The 15,165-nt window shown below is 41.8% G+C and overlaps 1 long non-coding RNA gene across 2 annotated transcripts in view; it reads right to left on the reverse strand.

The window, feature by feature from the left end:
• Nucleotides 1–15,165, reverse strand: part of LOC126512413 (uncharacterized) — a 42,948-nt gene that overhangs the window by 4,301 nt on the left and 23,482 nt on the right. Inside the window, exon 4 of one of the 2 annotated variants that reach the window (XR_007595032.1) lies at nucleotides 3,046–3,143. The exons of the other annotated variant lie outside the window; for it this stretch is intronic. This is a non-coding gene — a long non-coding RNA (uncharacterized lncRNA). The remainder of the gene's footprint in view (nucleotides 1–3,045; nucleotides 3,144–15,165) is intronic. 2 annotated transcript variants of the gene reach the window in all.

The raw sequence follows: 15,165 nt of genomic DNA on the forward strand, positions 1-15,165 counted from the left end.
TTCTTTCCTCCCTCCCTCCCTCCCTCCCTCCCTCCCTCCCTCCTTTCTTTCTTTCTTTTTTTGATTTTTAAGACAGAGTTTTTCTGTAGCTTTGGAGCCTGTCTTGGAACTAACTCATGTAGACCAGGCTGACCTCCAACTCATGGAGATCCGCTTGTCTCTGCCACCCGAATACAGGATTTAAAGGTGTGTGCTACCACTGCCCGGCAACCCTATCACTTTTAATAGGGCAAAAAGATCTAAAATCAATTAGGAATTTGATATGAAACCAGCAAGGCTGTTTGGGCATAACTAAAAGGATCAATGAATCAGTCTGGCTGCTTAAGTTGGATTAAACATTATCTGGTCTAATGAGGAGCGTGTGGAGGCCACTCAGTGTATGGAGGCTTTTGCTGGGACTCAGCCTATCACTTCTTAAAAACCTTGAGTTTTACACGCATGGGTTTTCTCCTGCGTGTGTGTCTGCCTATCTTGTGCATGCAGTGCCTGCAGAGGCTGGAAGAGGGTGTCATATCCTCTGTGGCTGGAGTTACAGATGTTTGTGGCTTGCCCTGTGGGTGTTGGGAATCAAGCCTGGGTCCTCTGGAAGAGCAGCTAGTGCTCAGGGCTACCGAGTCATCTCTCCAGCCTCTCCATATGACTTTTCAGCTGTCACTTCCCCTCCCAGGCCCAGACTCTCTCAGATCAAATGCAGGCGGTCTGGACTAAATGTCTGTCATCCTCCAGTTATTTGCTTCTAAGAGTCAGGAAATAGGAAACGCAACCTTGGGGCCACTGGCTTAGGCAAGCAGTGATTTCACTGCTCCTGGAGCTCAGCCACTCATTCAACGATGAGCAAAATCCCCCTAGGCTCTGGCAGGGTTCTAGTTCTCTTTGTTTTTCATCTCATAGATTTAACAGTGAGCTCCTTTGATAAAGAGGCTATTTCCTTCCAGGTTTAGATGGCTGCAGATACATAGCTTCTCTGCATCAACTTCAAATTCATTTTGTCTCTTAATGTACAGCCACCCCTTTTCTTTTGCTTACAATTTGTTTGCACGGACCATATTTGTTTGTACACTTCCCCCTCCCCCCTTTTAAAAAGTTTTTTCTTTTTATATTAAATAAATCTCTTAGACTGCACACACTTGGGTAATGCTTTTCCATCCATTCTGTCAGTCTGTCTTTGAGAACACATACTGTAAAGTGCTATAATTGCTAATAATAAGAGCTTAATCTTTGTTACACTGTTTCCATATGCCTCCTTGCTTCCTGTCTCTCGATCCTGTACTATCATTGCATGTAGTTGACCTTTTGGGTAGGGAATTGTTGAATTTCTTTCTCATCTACAGTTGTCTTTTAGTTGTTTGAGAGTTTCATACATGCACAATGTGTTTTAATCAAATCCATTCCAGTTTCCTCCCTCATCTACACCCCTCATTTTTCTGTCCCAACTCCCCCCCCCTCTCTCTCTTTCTTTCTCTCTCTCTCTCTCTCTCTCTCTCTCTCTCTCTCTCTCTCACACACACACACACACACACACATTTTAAACTCACTGAGTACACTTAGTGATTCTGAGTGTGCATGGATGTAGGTCTATCTACTGGAGTCCTACAGACAGGGGTTACAACCCTGAAGACAATTGGATTTTCCCTCCCCCACAACCTGTCTGACTTCTAGAAATCATTTGCATGACACACCCAGTTGAGGCAAAGGAGCAAGGTGTCAAACATAAGCAATGGAGGGCAAAGGACAAGGCCTGGGGTGATGTCTGGAGGATAGGCTGAAGGTGGAGGCACACGCCTTTAATCCTAGCACTTGGGAGGCAGAGGCGGGCAGCTCTCTGTGAGTTCGAGACCAGACTGGTCTACAGAGCGAATGCCAGGACAGGCTGCAAAGCTACACAGAGAAACCCTGTCTCAAAAGCAAAACAAAACAAAAAACAAGCAAACAAAAAGAAAGAAAAGAAAAAGAGAATAGGGGTGATTAGAGCAAGGACAAATCTGGAATGCTGCTTGATTTTCAAGAAGGTGCATGAAATCCATCTTAGTCTAATTTCTGCTAATCCAACATCCCTTCATGATAAAAGTCCTGGAGAAGATAGGGTTATAGACAACATTTCCCAACATAATGAAAGCATTTTTAAAACAATCCCACAGCCAACAAGGAGAAATCCCACAGCTAAATGGGGAAAAAGTCAAAGCATTTCTACTAAATCAGGAAGAAGATAAGAATATTTACTGTCTCCATTTCTGTTCAACAGTGTGCTTATAGTCTTATCTAGAGGACTAAAACAAGAGACAGAGGTGAAGGGATTACAAATAGTCAAAGAAGTCAAAGTATCCTTATTTGAGAATGATATGATTTTATACATAAAGATCTGAAAGATTCCACCAGAAAATTCCTACAACTGATAAATATATTCAGGAAAGTAGTGTAACACAAAATTAACATTAAAAAATCAGAAGCCTTCCCATGTACCAAGAACAAATACACCAAGAAAGAAATCAGGGAAACAGTCTCATTTTAAAAACGACCTCCGAAGTGTCTGTAATGAATTGAAAGACTTGTACAAAGAAGACTTCTCAGACACTGAAGAAAGAAGTTGAAGCAGACCCCAGGAGATGAAAAGAGCACCTGTATTCATGAGGTGGATATGCCCATCCTACCAAAAGCAATCTACAGATTCAATGCAACACCCATCAAAATTCCAATACTTTTTTCACAGATTTTCTTAATTTAAAATTTGTATGGAAACACAAATACTCAAGATAGTCAAAACTATCCTGAACAATAAAACCACTATTGAGAGGTATCACCATCACAGGATTGAAGACTCATATAAAAACTCACACTCCTACAGCCTCTTGACTTTTTGGCAAGCCAAAGTTTATACTGGGGAAAAGACATAATTTCCAATAAATGGCGAGAGCCAAACTGGATAGCTATATGGTGAAGGATAAAACTTGATCTTTGTTTTTAACCCTGCACAAGCCTATACTATACTATATACCATATATGGAGCAACTCTTATGAAGGAAAAACATTCAATTAGTGCTGGCTTACAGTTCAGAGATTTAGTCCATTATCATCGTGGCAAGAAGCATGGTGACATGCAGGCAGACAAAGTGCTGGAGAGGTAGTTGAGAGTTCTACATCTTGATCTGCAGAAAACAGGAAGAGATTGTGAGCCACCAGACCTGGCCAGAGCTTCTGAGACTTCAAAGCTCACACCCCTAGTGATGCACTTCCTCCAACAGGGCCATAGCTACTCCAACAAGACCACAGCTCCAATAATGCCACTCTCTATGAACATCTGGGGGCCAATTTCATCCAAACTACCACAGACTTCAATATAAAACCTAATAGTTTGATATATTTAGAGAAAGCAGGAGATATACTTCGACTTATAGGCCAAGAAAGGACTTTTGGAGCAGGTCCCCAGTTACACAGGCATTAAAAACAATAACTGACAAATGTACCCTTATGAAACTAAAAAGATTTTTACTGGAAATAACAAGAGCAGTCCAGGGAATAGACATACTATTGAGTAGACAGAAGTCTTTACCAGCTATACGTCTGTCAAGGGTCTATTATCTAGAATATAAAAAAGAGCTAAAACAATAACAAACCTGAACACAAAGAAAACAACCAATTAAAACTGGAGCGTGTAGCAGACATGGTGGCACATGCCTTTAACCCTAGCTCTTGGGAGAGAGAGGCAGTTGGGTCTCTGTGAGTTTAAGGTTAGCCCAGTCTATACAGCAAGTTACAGGACAGCCAGGGATACGTGGTAAGAAATACAAGGGGCTGAGAAATAATTTTTAAAATGTTTTTTCGCCCTTTGCCATTAGGAAAATGGCAACTAGAGCTACTTTGAGATTTCATCTAGTACTTCAAATGTAATTTCTAGGGTTAAAAAATGTGTAGGGTATAGAGAAATAAGTTGAGAGTTGGTTTGTGCTACTTGTGTGAGGTGTGATCTTCAGAAGCAGGGAAGGTGGTAAATTTATAAAAAGAAATTACCTTGGCTCACAGTTTTGAAGGATGTAATTAATAATCCCTTGGCCCAACAGCTTTCAAATCTTTGGTGAAGCAGCATACAATGGAGAGAGAAGTTCTGTTTTCCTCATGGCCAGGGAGTAGAAGAGAGAGGCATCAGGGACTGGGTTCACCAGACCTCTTTCAAACAGGTAGTTCATTGACCCAAAGATGTCCACCTCAGGATCCCACTTCAATAGGTTCCACATTCCATCAGCACTGCAGGCTGGCAATCAAGCCTTTAACGTAGGGGCTCTTAGTGGCATAAATAACAATGCCTTCTTTAAAATTCTGTCAGAAAATCTCAAGAGTCCTTGGACTACTCTGAAACAATTATATGGCCATTTCTGACCAATACGGTCAATACTTTCAGTTCAATAGTGTAGGCTAAACTTCCCAAAGGAATGATCACACGGGGGAAACCATCCTTTGCACATGCACTACAAATCCTGTGTTGCACTTATATTTGGTTCTCCATCCTTTCCACCGCTTGATAATGATCTCAAAGGTGAAGAATTTACCTTGTTAACTTTGTGTATACCAAGGATATCATCTGGCATAGAACAGGCCTTCAAGAAATACTTGTTGAGAAAAGAAATGAACAAACAAACCAGAGCAATGAGTTTCAAGAAAAGTATGTTAGGAAGCTATGAGCAAACTCTCACTACCAGATGACTGGTGCTTGCCATCCATGGAAGTGAATCTCGTGCTCACTAAGCAGCCGTAGGCTTGGAAATTTCACACAGTTCCGGGGTCGATACGAGCTTAATGTAATATGCTCAGCTCGGGTTACAAAGGCATGTGCCTGCCACGTAAATGTTTTGCACAGGCAAGCAAATAGTTTTGACAAGTGGTTCTCAAAAAAGTCTGTTATAATTTATTGTTTAATCAGTTTGAAATTTGTAAGAACTCATCTGTGAAAATGTGGTTCAAGATGATTTGTAAAATCCAAATCGCTCTCAGAGAAATCAGTTGGACTGACGTAAATGATAATGGGCAATTTTAGGTTTAATGGTTAAAGAATTGTAAAATAACTTCGTAGATCTCACGTTTATCAACTCGTTTCAAAGCAGGAGCTTGGCAAGGGTGATATAATTTTAATAAGAGAATTATACCAAGAAAAGATAAGAACAAAAATCCAACATGAATAAAGTTCAAAATTGGCTTCTTTGGGGAAAGTAATGAAATTGTGGGGGAGGGAGGCTGTGGTAAAAACCGCTGCATCCATCTTTAACCATGCATAGAGGAATAAGATGTACTCTGTTCAGAACGAGCCTCGGAAGCACAGTTAAAGAAAGATGCCAGACAGCGGCCATCATTGTCACCTACCTTAAGAGGAAGTCATTTGTTTAAGAGGTGAACCGAATAGAAAAGAATGTCATGAAATGATAGTGGTAAAATGAAAGATTTTCTTCAAGTAGTTCAGGCTACACTCAGATTGTGAAAAACATCTCTTTAAGGTAGAGGCTATGCCCATGTTTCTTAAACTAATGTAACCTCTGACCCAATTTTCAACCTCTTGATCTATTTTAAAGATTAAACAAGTTAAGATGTACTGAGCCTATTTATGTACTGGATGTTAACAAGGTCCTATATGATATGAGGGCAAAAAAAAAAAACCTATTGTGCTCGTTTTTGCATTCATAGCACTCATAGGGTTCACAGCCCACAGCGGGTACTCTGTGCTCATTGAATGAAAGATCTCTCAACTTACGGAGCTTTGCGATTTTCAAAGTAGTTTTAGACACGTTATTTCATGTCATCCCATAATAGCCCTTTGATGTATTTATAATGCATCTCTCAGATGAGAAAATAGATTCAAAGGGTAAAAATGACTTCGAAGTCACAAAAGTTTTGAAGCCAAGTCTTCCTTCTGGCTTAATTCGGTCTAGTGACAATGGCTCAGTAATGGAGGGTGTAATGTGTTTGTGGGTGTGTGATGTATGAGTGTACGTATGTGTACACGTTCCTGTGTGTGAATGCAGATGCGCGTGTACCACAGCACCCATGTGGAGGCCAGATGGCAACCCGACAACCTCAAGTGTTAGTCCTCACATCTCACCTTGTTTGAGAAAGGGTCTGCTAGTCTTCCGTTGTCTAGGCCAGGTTTATGGACTGATGAGATCTTGGAATTCTCATCTCTGCCTCCCATCTCTGGGTAGGAGTGTGCTGGGATCACAGATGTTCTTCGTGTGCGTTCAGTTTCTGTGTAGGTTTTTAAGTTTCAAATTGAAATCCTGACATGTTGCAAACACTTTATCCACCAAGTCATTCTGTACCCTCTATAATGGGGTGTGTTTTAAGTCACAGAGACCCAGAGTAATTGAAATAGTAGGGGTATCTATGGGTTCGTCCTTCCAGTTCCACAGCTCCTTTGTTTTGTTTGAGACAGGGTCACACTCTGTATCTCGGGCCACAGTGATGCTCCTCCGACAACCTCCTGAGAGCTAGGAATGCAAACATGCACCAGCTTGCCCAGCATTAAAGCCTTTTTTAACAAAAGATCTCAGTTAATTACTTTGAGAGAGGGTCTCACTATGTAGATTTGGCTCACCTGGAATTCACTATGTAGACCGGGCTAGCCTCAAACTCACAGAAATCTGCTTGCCTGTGCCTTCTCAGGTGCTGGAATTAAAGGTATGCACCCATGCACCACCGTGTCTTGCACTCCAAACCTCTTTTGAGAAATTAAATGCAGGAATTTACATACACATACTTCTACCTCTCTAGTCATTGGGGTAGGAAAGTGAGGTTATTCTAGCCAATAATGGCAGCCTGCTCACAATGCTTGTCTGACCTGGGGTTATGGGCAGTGCTTTTCTGGGAAATTTTCACTTAGTGGTAGAAAAAGAAATTGACCATTGAAGCCACAGAGCTTCAAAGTATGTATACATGGGTCTGCTTATGGCCACGGAGAGACTATAGTTAGGGGAAACATAAAGGAAGCCAGCCTGAATATTTCTGCTTCAAACATCAAATATCTTCAACTAATGTCGCTATTGTTTTCCCTAATTCTACTTTTCTTTTGGTACTATCTAATTCGGCTAATGCTCTGATAAGACACCAGCTCAATACAGCCATAACACCGAGCAGCATCTTCAGCCCCAGTTTTCCTTCTCATCTAATTAGTCTCCTACTAACGTGAAACCCCTGTGAAGAATCTCACAGAGGTCAGATTCCTTGTAATGCTCCTATCATTGCCTAGGGGCTCTCCCTTAGATGCTCATCGTCGTCTATTCTAGGCGTTTGAAATAATCTCTGCACTCATTTGCTTTCTGTTGCTGTGATAAAACACAGACAACTTGGAGAGGAATGGGTTTATTCCATCTTAACAGTTCCAGGCAACAATTCATCACCGAGAGAAATCTGGGCAGGAAATCAAAGCAGGAACAGAGGCAGGAACCTCTGCTTACAGCTTGCTTTTCATAAGCTTGCTCGGTTTTCTTTCGTATGCATCTTAGGACCACCCTGGCCAGGGTTTGTACTGCTCACAGTAGACTAGGCTCTCCCACATCAACCATTAGTCAAGAAAATATCCCATGGACATGCCTACAGGTCAATGGGCTAGAGACAAGTCCTCACTGGAGGGTCCCTTTTCTCATGTGATACTAGTTTGTGTCAAGCTGACAAAGGCTAACTAGCACAGCCCTGGAAGGGTTGACCTGTGTCTCTTCTCAAGTTTTCTATAGTTCACCTCTCAGACTGCTACTTCATGAACTTCAAAAGAGGAAAGACTTGTTTTGGTCCACTCTCTTGGAGGTTTTGGCCCATGTTTGCTTCATCCCATTGCTCTTAGGCCTGTGGTCAGGCAATGCCTCGTGATGGGAGCGCATGGCAGCGCATACTTCATGTTGGCTACAAGCCAAAAGAGACTAACACAGACAGTGATCTTCAAAAACATTCCTCCAGTGTTCTAAAGGCCCCACTAGGTTCTGCTTTTCAAAAGTTCTACCACCTTTCAATATTGCCAAGATAAAAAGTTGAGTCAGTCTTAACATATGGAGCTATGAGTAATATTCTAGACCTAAACCATTGCGTCCTACCTCAGGCTCCCAAGGTTTCATGTTGGTCTGACAATGCAAAAAGAATCAAGTGTATCCTTAAACTTATTAAAGATCTCAACTATTCCAATATTGTAAAAACAAAAAGACAAGACAAACACACACACACACACACACAAAATAAACAAACAAAAAACCCAAGTCCAAAGTCTCCTCTGACACTCAAGGCAAAGTATTAATTGTGAGCAGCTGGGAATGTAAAAGGAAGCTACATACATCCAAAATATGGTGGTCTGAGAAAAGAAGTCCTGCTCCGAAGGCAAAGAAAATAGTAAGAATCAAATGAAAGCAAGATCAAAACCTAGCAGGAGAAACGTTCAATCTTAATATTCCATGTGTGACATCTGGAGCACAGTCAGGCGCTCAGTAAAGCTGTGTCTATGGTCCTTAAGGCTGCAGCCGTGATCCAAACTATCCAGCCCCAAAAGCATGTTTCTAACATGCAAATCAGATTTTACCATTCCGCAAACTGTGCTGAGGACCTCTCAAAGTCCAATTTCTTTCCATGACATACAACTTTAATTTTTCAAGTTCCAAGGGCTATATTCTAGTTACACCATTAAAAAACACAAAATTTTAGATGAAGCATGACAAAATTGGTTCTGTTATAATACTTAGCATTTTCATTTCTGTGGCCCCAAACTCACAGAAATCCTTCTACCTCTGCCTCCTCAGTGCTGGGATTAGAGGTGTGCACCATCATGTCCAGTTCATTCTTTCCTTTTAAAGATGTATTTTTAAGTTATGTGTTTATATGAGGACAAGTCTGTGGTTATATGCCCATGAGAGGGCTCAGATTCTTGGAGTTGGGGTTATAGGCAATGTGAGCTACCTCATGTGTGCTGGGAACCAAATTAGAGTCCTATACTCTAACTATAGAATTATAGTTAAAGAATTATAGTATATACTCTTAACCCCGCACCACGTGTGTGTAGGTGTCATAGAGGCCAAAAGAGGGCAGTGGGTGCCACGGAGCTGGAGTTAGACCTGGCTGTGAGCCATTTGATGCAGGTGCTGGAAACCGAGCTCAGTCCTCGGGATGTGGTTAAGACAGTGCTTTTAACCACTGGGCCACCTCACTAGCCCTCTTCATTTATTTTTAATGTTTTTTGTTCCCTAAGCAACTTTGCTAATCTTACACAAGCGTACCTTGATTCCAAATGCCTTTAAGGGCACTTATTCCCCCGTGTGAGCATCAGTCTGAGATCCTGGAGGCTTATTTCTCAGCTGTCGAGCCTCTTCACACCCATTCCATGAGCTGGTTAAGAGACAACTTTGTTTTCAACATTGCCCTGCCTTCTCTCCGGATTGCTTCTCCTTGTCTGTTCTTTACGAGATGCGGCAAGACATGGGTATAAACAGTGGCTAGTCCCCAGTTATAAACACGTCAGATCCCTCTTTCACTGTGCACTGAAAAGCAACATTCTCATCTTACCCAACTATTCATCAGCTGCACTGCAAAGTCCTTTGCTCTGCACTTGGGAGTAAGGACAACTCCTTTATTTTCGTAGTTGTGAATATCTTCAATAGCCCAAGTGGCTGGAGAGATGACTTTGTAGTTCAGAGTGCTTACCCCTCTTCCCAGAGGACCTGAGTTCTGCTCTTAGCACCTGTAACTCCAGCTCCATGGGATCTGATGCACTCGTCTGGCCTCCATTGGGCACACACACATGGGGCATACACTCCCACAGACCCCACACATGTATATAAATAAAAATAACCTTAGATGATTGTTGTCAATATTCATAAAATCTGGAAGCATGTTTCAAATTTTAATAAATTATACTTTCAGAACAGGAAATTGGACATCCTCACAGTCAATTCATTTTAATGATTAATAAGCCTGCTTCTGCCACTGGCGGGACTTCAAAATGCAGGTTAAGCCTGATCCATCTTGTTTAGTCATTGGTGTCCCATGTTCATGGCCTCTGTTGGTCACTTCCCTATTATCATCCTTTTTGTAATTTTATGTTCTAATCTTTTAAAGAAACAAATCAAAATACTGTCCTCATCTTCATAATTCTCATTTTGCCTAGGCTTGAAACCTCTACCTTTCTCTTAAAATGGTAGCTGTCAGACATGAAAGAGGCCATGGTAGGGCTTCACTAATATGGAAATAAACAGGGAAACTCTCGTTATGGTCTTTATACTCTGGTGCTCAATTTCCTAGGCCAGAAAATCTTCCTGGCTCCAGCACATTGATCTCACAGTCTCCAGGTGACACCAGCTTGAGTAGCTGCAAGCCCTCCTACAGTTTTCTCTTGCTACGTTGTTTGTTGCTGTTTGGGGTCATTGTCACCACTCAAGGCAGTGTTCCTTGTTTCTAACATCACTTGGATAGTCTGAGGTCATGTTAAATTCCCCAGCTGCTTGATGGTTAATGGTTACCCATGGCCAGACAGGTTTGAGAGCAGCACTTCTAGCCTCTCATCTAGGTCGTCCTGGGACCTAGGATCATTTACCTTTGCTCCACAGACATATGTAAGAAAATCTAAAAGAAGTAGTTTCCTACGAATACACACAAACTACAAATACCCTACCCTCCAAGAATAGAATCTTAAGCAGGAAGGTAGGAGCATACAATGAAAAATAGAGCACCACTGAGCTGAGAAAAAGGTTCCCAGAGCTTCTGCAGCAGAGCTTAGCAGTCATCCAGGTGTAAACACGTGTGAGCAAATGGATAACACTGGCAGCCAGAGCCTGTGCCCTAGGAAAGGACCTGCTGGGAGCTACAGCCACCCTGTGACTTCTGACTTTTGAAACACCCAGAATCACCAATAATTGCCACCCTGTTTACAAAAGCAATACTGACTGCACCAAGCTTCTGGCCAAATTGTAGGTATGGGCTGTCTAGTCTCATTTTATGAGAAAAATGAAAAAAGTCTTTGTTCACTTATTTATAAACATTGTAATCTACATGTGATTGTTCATTTAAAGTCAATAAACATTCAGCACTTTTCACTTTTGTTTTATGATGGAATCTCATTATCTACACCTTGGCTGGTCTATCTTTATTCCTGTAGTTCAGGCTGTCCTTGAACTCACAGAGACCTGCCTGAGTTTTTTAAAGATCTGTACTACCACGCCTAGCCTCTTTTCCCTCCTCTCTTTTTCCCTTCCTTCCCCATTCCTCTCTTTCCTTCCTTCCTTCCCTCCTTCCTTCCTTTCTTCCTCCCTCCCTCCCTCCCTCCCTCCCTCCCTCTCTCCCTCCCTCCTTCTTTCTTTTCTTCCTCTTTGACAGGCTCTCATTTTATAGCTCCAAATAGACTGGAAATCCCTATATACCCCAGGCTGTCCACCTCCTGCCTCTTCCTCCTGAGTGCTGAGATAACAGTTGTATGCCTATACTAAAATGTGACTTTTAAAATTTAAATTTTATATATGGAGTTGGACACAAGTTTCATCATAGCTAATTACAGAATATGTATTATTATCACTTAGGTCCTTTTTTTTTTTCTTTTCTTTCTTTTGGTTTTCTTTTTTGTTTTTGTTTGTTTGTTTTGTTTTTCCAGACAGGGTTTCTCTGTGTAATTTTAGTGCCTGTCCTAGAACTAGCTCTTGTAGACCAGGCTAGCCACGAACACACAGAGATCTGTTTGCCTCTGACCCCCAAATGCTGGGATTAAATGTGAGTGCCACCACCAGCAGGCTTAGCTGCTTTTCTTTTAGGAGAGAGAAAAACTGAAGTTTATAGTACACCGGACAGTCAAAAATGAGGTTTTTTTAAAGTAACTTTGTTCTCTCTATTAGTTCAAAAATTGTAGAAAGTAATTATTCTAAGTGACAATTTTTCTTGAGGCTGTTATATATCAACCTGTCTCTGAACATAATATTCAAAGCACAACTTAACTTTCATTTGATGTCACAGGTTCAGAAGAACAGGGAGAGTCAAGAGTTCACTATGGAAACTCGGCTTCTGCCATTTAACAGCTGTGCACTATGGGCAAGACAATAAATCTCTCTGGGCCTTGGATTACATTCAACCTAAACTACTCTCTCTCTGCCAGATTGTTGAAAATACATGAGGGATAAAAATCAGAGCCGGGATTATACACTATTAAAAATAGCAACATTGCTGCAAATTAGTTTGTGATTCAAACAAGAAAGAGAAGTTGAGTGATGGTTGCGTACCAACTGCATGCCATGTTTAAGCTCTTTTAATTAATATGCATAATGGCCTCATACTTTGTGGTATTATCCTACCATTCTCGTCGGTCACTATTCTAATTTCACGCAGAGACACGAAAGTTAAGAAAAGTTAAATAACTTACTCCCAGGAGCAACAATGAAAAGAGAACAGGGTCGGCCATTTTGTAGTGGGAAAATCAAGGTCTAGAGGATTTACTCCCGTGTGTTCACAGATAGGGTGAACTGAGGTCCAGACACCACTTTTCACGGTTACGTTTGGGTCCGAGTTTCTTTTGTTGGTCTGCTTTTTAATTATTGGTATCAACCAAAGCAGCATGTGGCTACACACTAGTTAGAATTCATAGAGTATCAATGTCAAGAGTGTGGTAGTCATAGCATGGCTATGATCATTATTTTAAAGGTATTTGGTATTTAGTTTGGAGGTCATTTTTTGTTTTAGTTTTGTCATGGCTTGTTTTTTAGTTAAATCTCACCAAGCCCAGACTGACGTTGAGTTCAGGGTCTGTTGAGCGCCCCAGTGCTGTGGTTAGAGGTGTGCACCCATCACATCTGGCTGAGAAGCTCTATCTCCTGCAGATACACTCTAGAATACTTATGAACAAAGGGTAATAGCGCCTGGAATTTGTCTCTAAGATAACTAGAGGTGAAAGGGATTGGGTGTAGTTTTAGGGTAGTGAGGCAATAAGGTTCACAAGAACCAATACATTTTGTTTTGAATCTGGGAGTTAACACTCTGTTTAAGTCCCCGTGATCCAAAGCTGATGTGCTGTGTGTCTTAGGTTTTTCATTGCTGTGAGAAGCCACCATGACTATTGCAACTCTTATAAAGAAATATTTAATTGGGGTGGCTTGCTTACAGTTTTAGAGGTTTAGCCCATTATCATCATGGCGGGGAGCATGTCTGCATGCAGATGGATGTGCTGCTGAAGCCTAGAGTACTATATCTTGTAGGCAAGAGGAAGTCAGTTGTGACACTGGGCAGTATCCTGAGCACGGGAAAGCTCAAAGCCCGTCCCCACAGTGACACATTTCCTCCAACAAGGCTATACCCACTCCAACAAAGTCACACCTCCTAATAGTGCCATTCCCTATCAGGTGGGGTCCCAGTAGCATTCAAACTACCACACTATGTGACTAGGTGGGCACTTGAACACCACCGCTGGCAATGCAGGTACTGGGTTTCCTCTGTATGGAGTAAGTGTTTGAAAGCTACCTCTTAGGATGCTTACTCCTGGTCTTTTGCATCTGAGAGTGTGTTTGCCCTTCGGTTAGCACCATAGCAGTGCTGGCCTTTCTTGCTGCTTCCTGGCAGGATCCAGATTCATACAGCTCCTCCTTTATTTTGCTGGTGTAGACACTGAAACAGCAACTGAAACCTCTGAATTGCTCTTGGTGCCTTTATGGCCAGATTTGCTGAACCTGGTGGTGATTTCCAGTCTTGCAATGGCCACTTGTGTGAGAATTCTCTGTAGGTGATTAGCTCCCATCACCCTCACACAGTTACCCTTTACTGAGCCGTTTCCTGGCTCTCCAACCGCACTGGAAGCTGTCCGCTTGCTAGAGGTGTCTTGAAGACACTGTGAAGTGAGTTTCAGGGCTGTTACCCTGGCTATCTGGGCTTCTCCACAGCCTCAGTTATACTGTGGACTTAAAATGCTTGGGTCTGGAGACCCTTATGCTGTGCAACCATAAGGACGTGACCTTAGATTCCCCAGCTTCTAAATAAAAGCTGGGAGTGGCAGAGTGTTTGGAACTCCAGTCCACTCTGGGGAGACCAGAGATGGGAGAATCCCCAGGGCTTTTCTGGTCAGTCAATCTAGCTGAAACAGTGAGCTCCAGATTCTGTGAGAGACTCTGTCTCAAAAAATAAGGTGGGGGTGGGAAGCAGCAAAGGAAAATGTTCAGTGTTGAACTATTGCACACAAAAGACAGTTACAGACACACATACATACACACAAAATAAATTTAAATAAATGAAGGAAGGAAGAAAGGAAGAGAAAATACTTTATTTTACTACCTGTCAAGAAAACTGGAATTGTCCCGAGTTTTTACTGCTGATTTATGATACACACTTTATACTATCCATGTTTAACTGCAGTCCTAAAATACAGGACTAATATGTCAGAGGATGGGGAAACAGTATGTCATTTTTATTAATTTTTTCCATTATTATTAATTTTAACATGCAGCCATGTAGCTCAGGTTGGCCTTGAACTTGAAGCAATCCTCCTGCCTCATCCCTCCCGAGTGCTTGTAATTTGCTGTGATGTCTTTTCCTTTCTACATGAATATTTGATTTTTATGCTATTTATATTCATAATTATGTTCGTCCTTAAATGACACCCTTACAGTTTATTAGTTTCAAATGAACCCACCTTTGTTCCAACTCTGTTCTCTGGGCACCATTTGCATTCTGAACTGTTTGTGTCCAGTCTCCTCACATTGTAACATGAAATTGCTTTCTATAAAGTTGATGCTCAAAATCCCACACAATAGAATTGTAAGAACTGCATTAAGTAAGTCTCAATAGTTTGTGGAGGGCTCTACTCTTAGCTGACTTCGGCTGCATGTCACCAGCAGGCTATATAGCTCCTCACAAATTTTCTCGTTCTTTTTATCTTTTTTCATTCCTTCTGGGAGGGGAGGACATGAATCCTGAAATGTTAGCTCAGGATGCTGATATGTGTAGAGCCCGGCAGTAGTGTGCCAGTGTCCTCTTCCTTGTACTCAGCTCAGAGGTGGGAGCATATGATCACAGCTTTGACTTTTCTTCATCTGGAACATACAGTCAAGTCTAGGGGACACCGCTGGTTGTGAGAACTGTCTCGTGTCTGCCATGTGTACACACATGTCCAGAACTCTTATTTCTGGTAGGATGGAGCCTAGGCCCTGCTGTTTTTGTGGTGTCCACTCTTTAAGTCTTCTCCTTAACCTA

The sequence above is a fragment of the Alexandromys fortis genome, unplaced genomic scaffold (assembly GCF_014885135.2).
Source record: "Alexandromys fortis isolate MF-2015 unplaced genomic scaffold, M_Fortis_MF-2015_v1.1 scaffold_124, whole genome shotgun sequence".
NCBI lineage: Eukaryota > Metazoa > Chordata > Mammalia > Rodentia > Cricetidae > Alexandromys > Alexandromys fortis.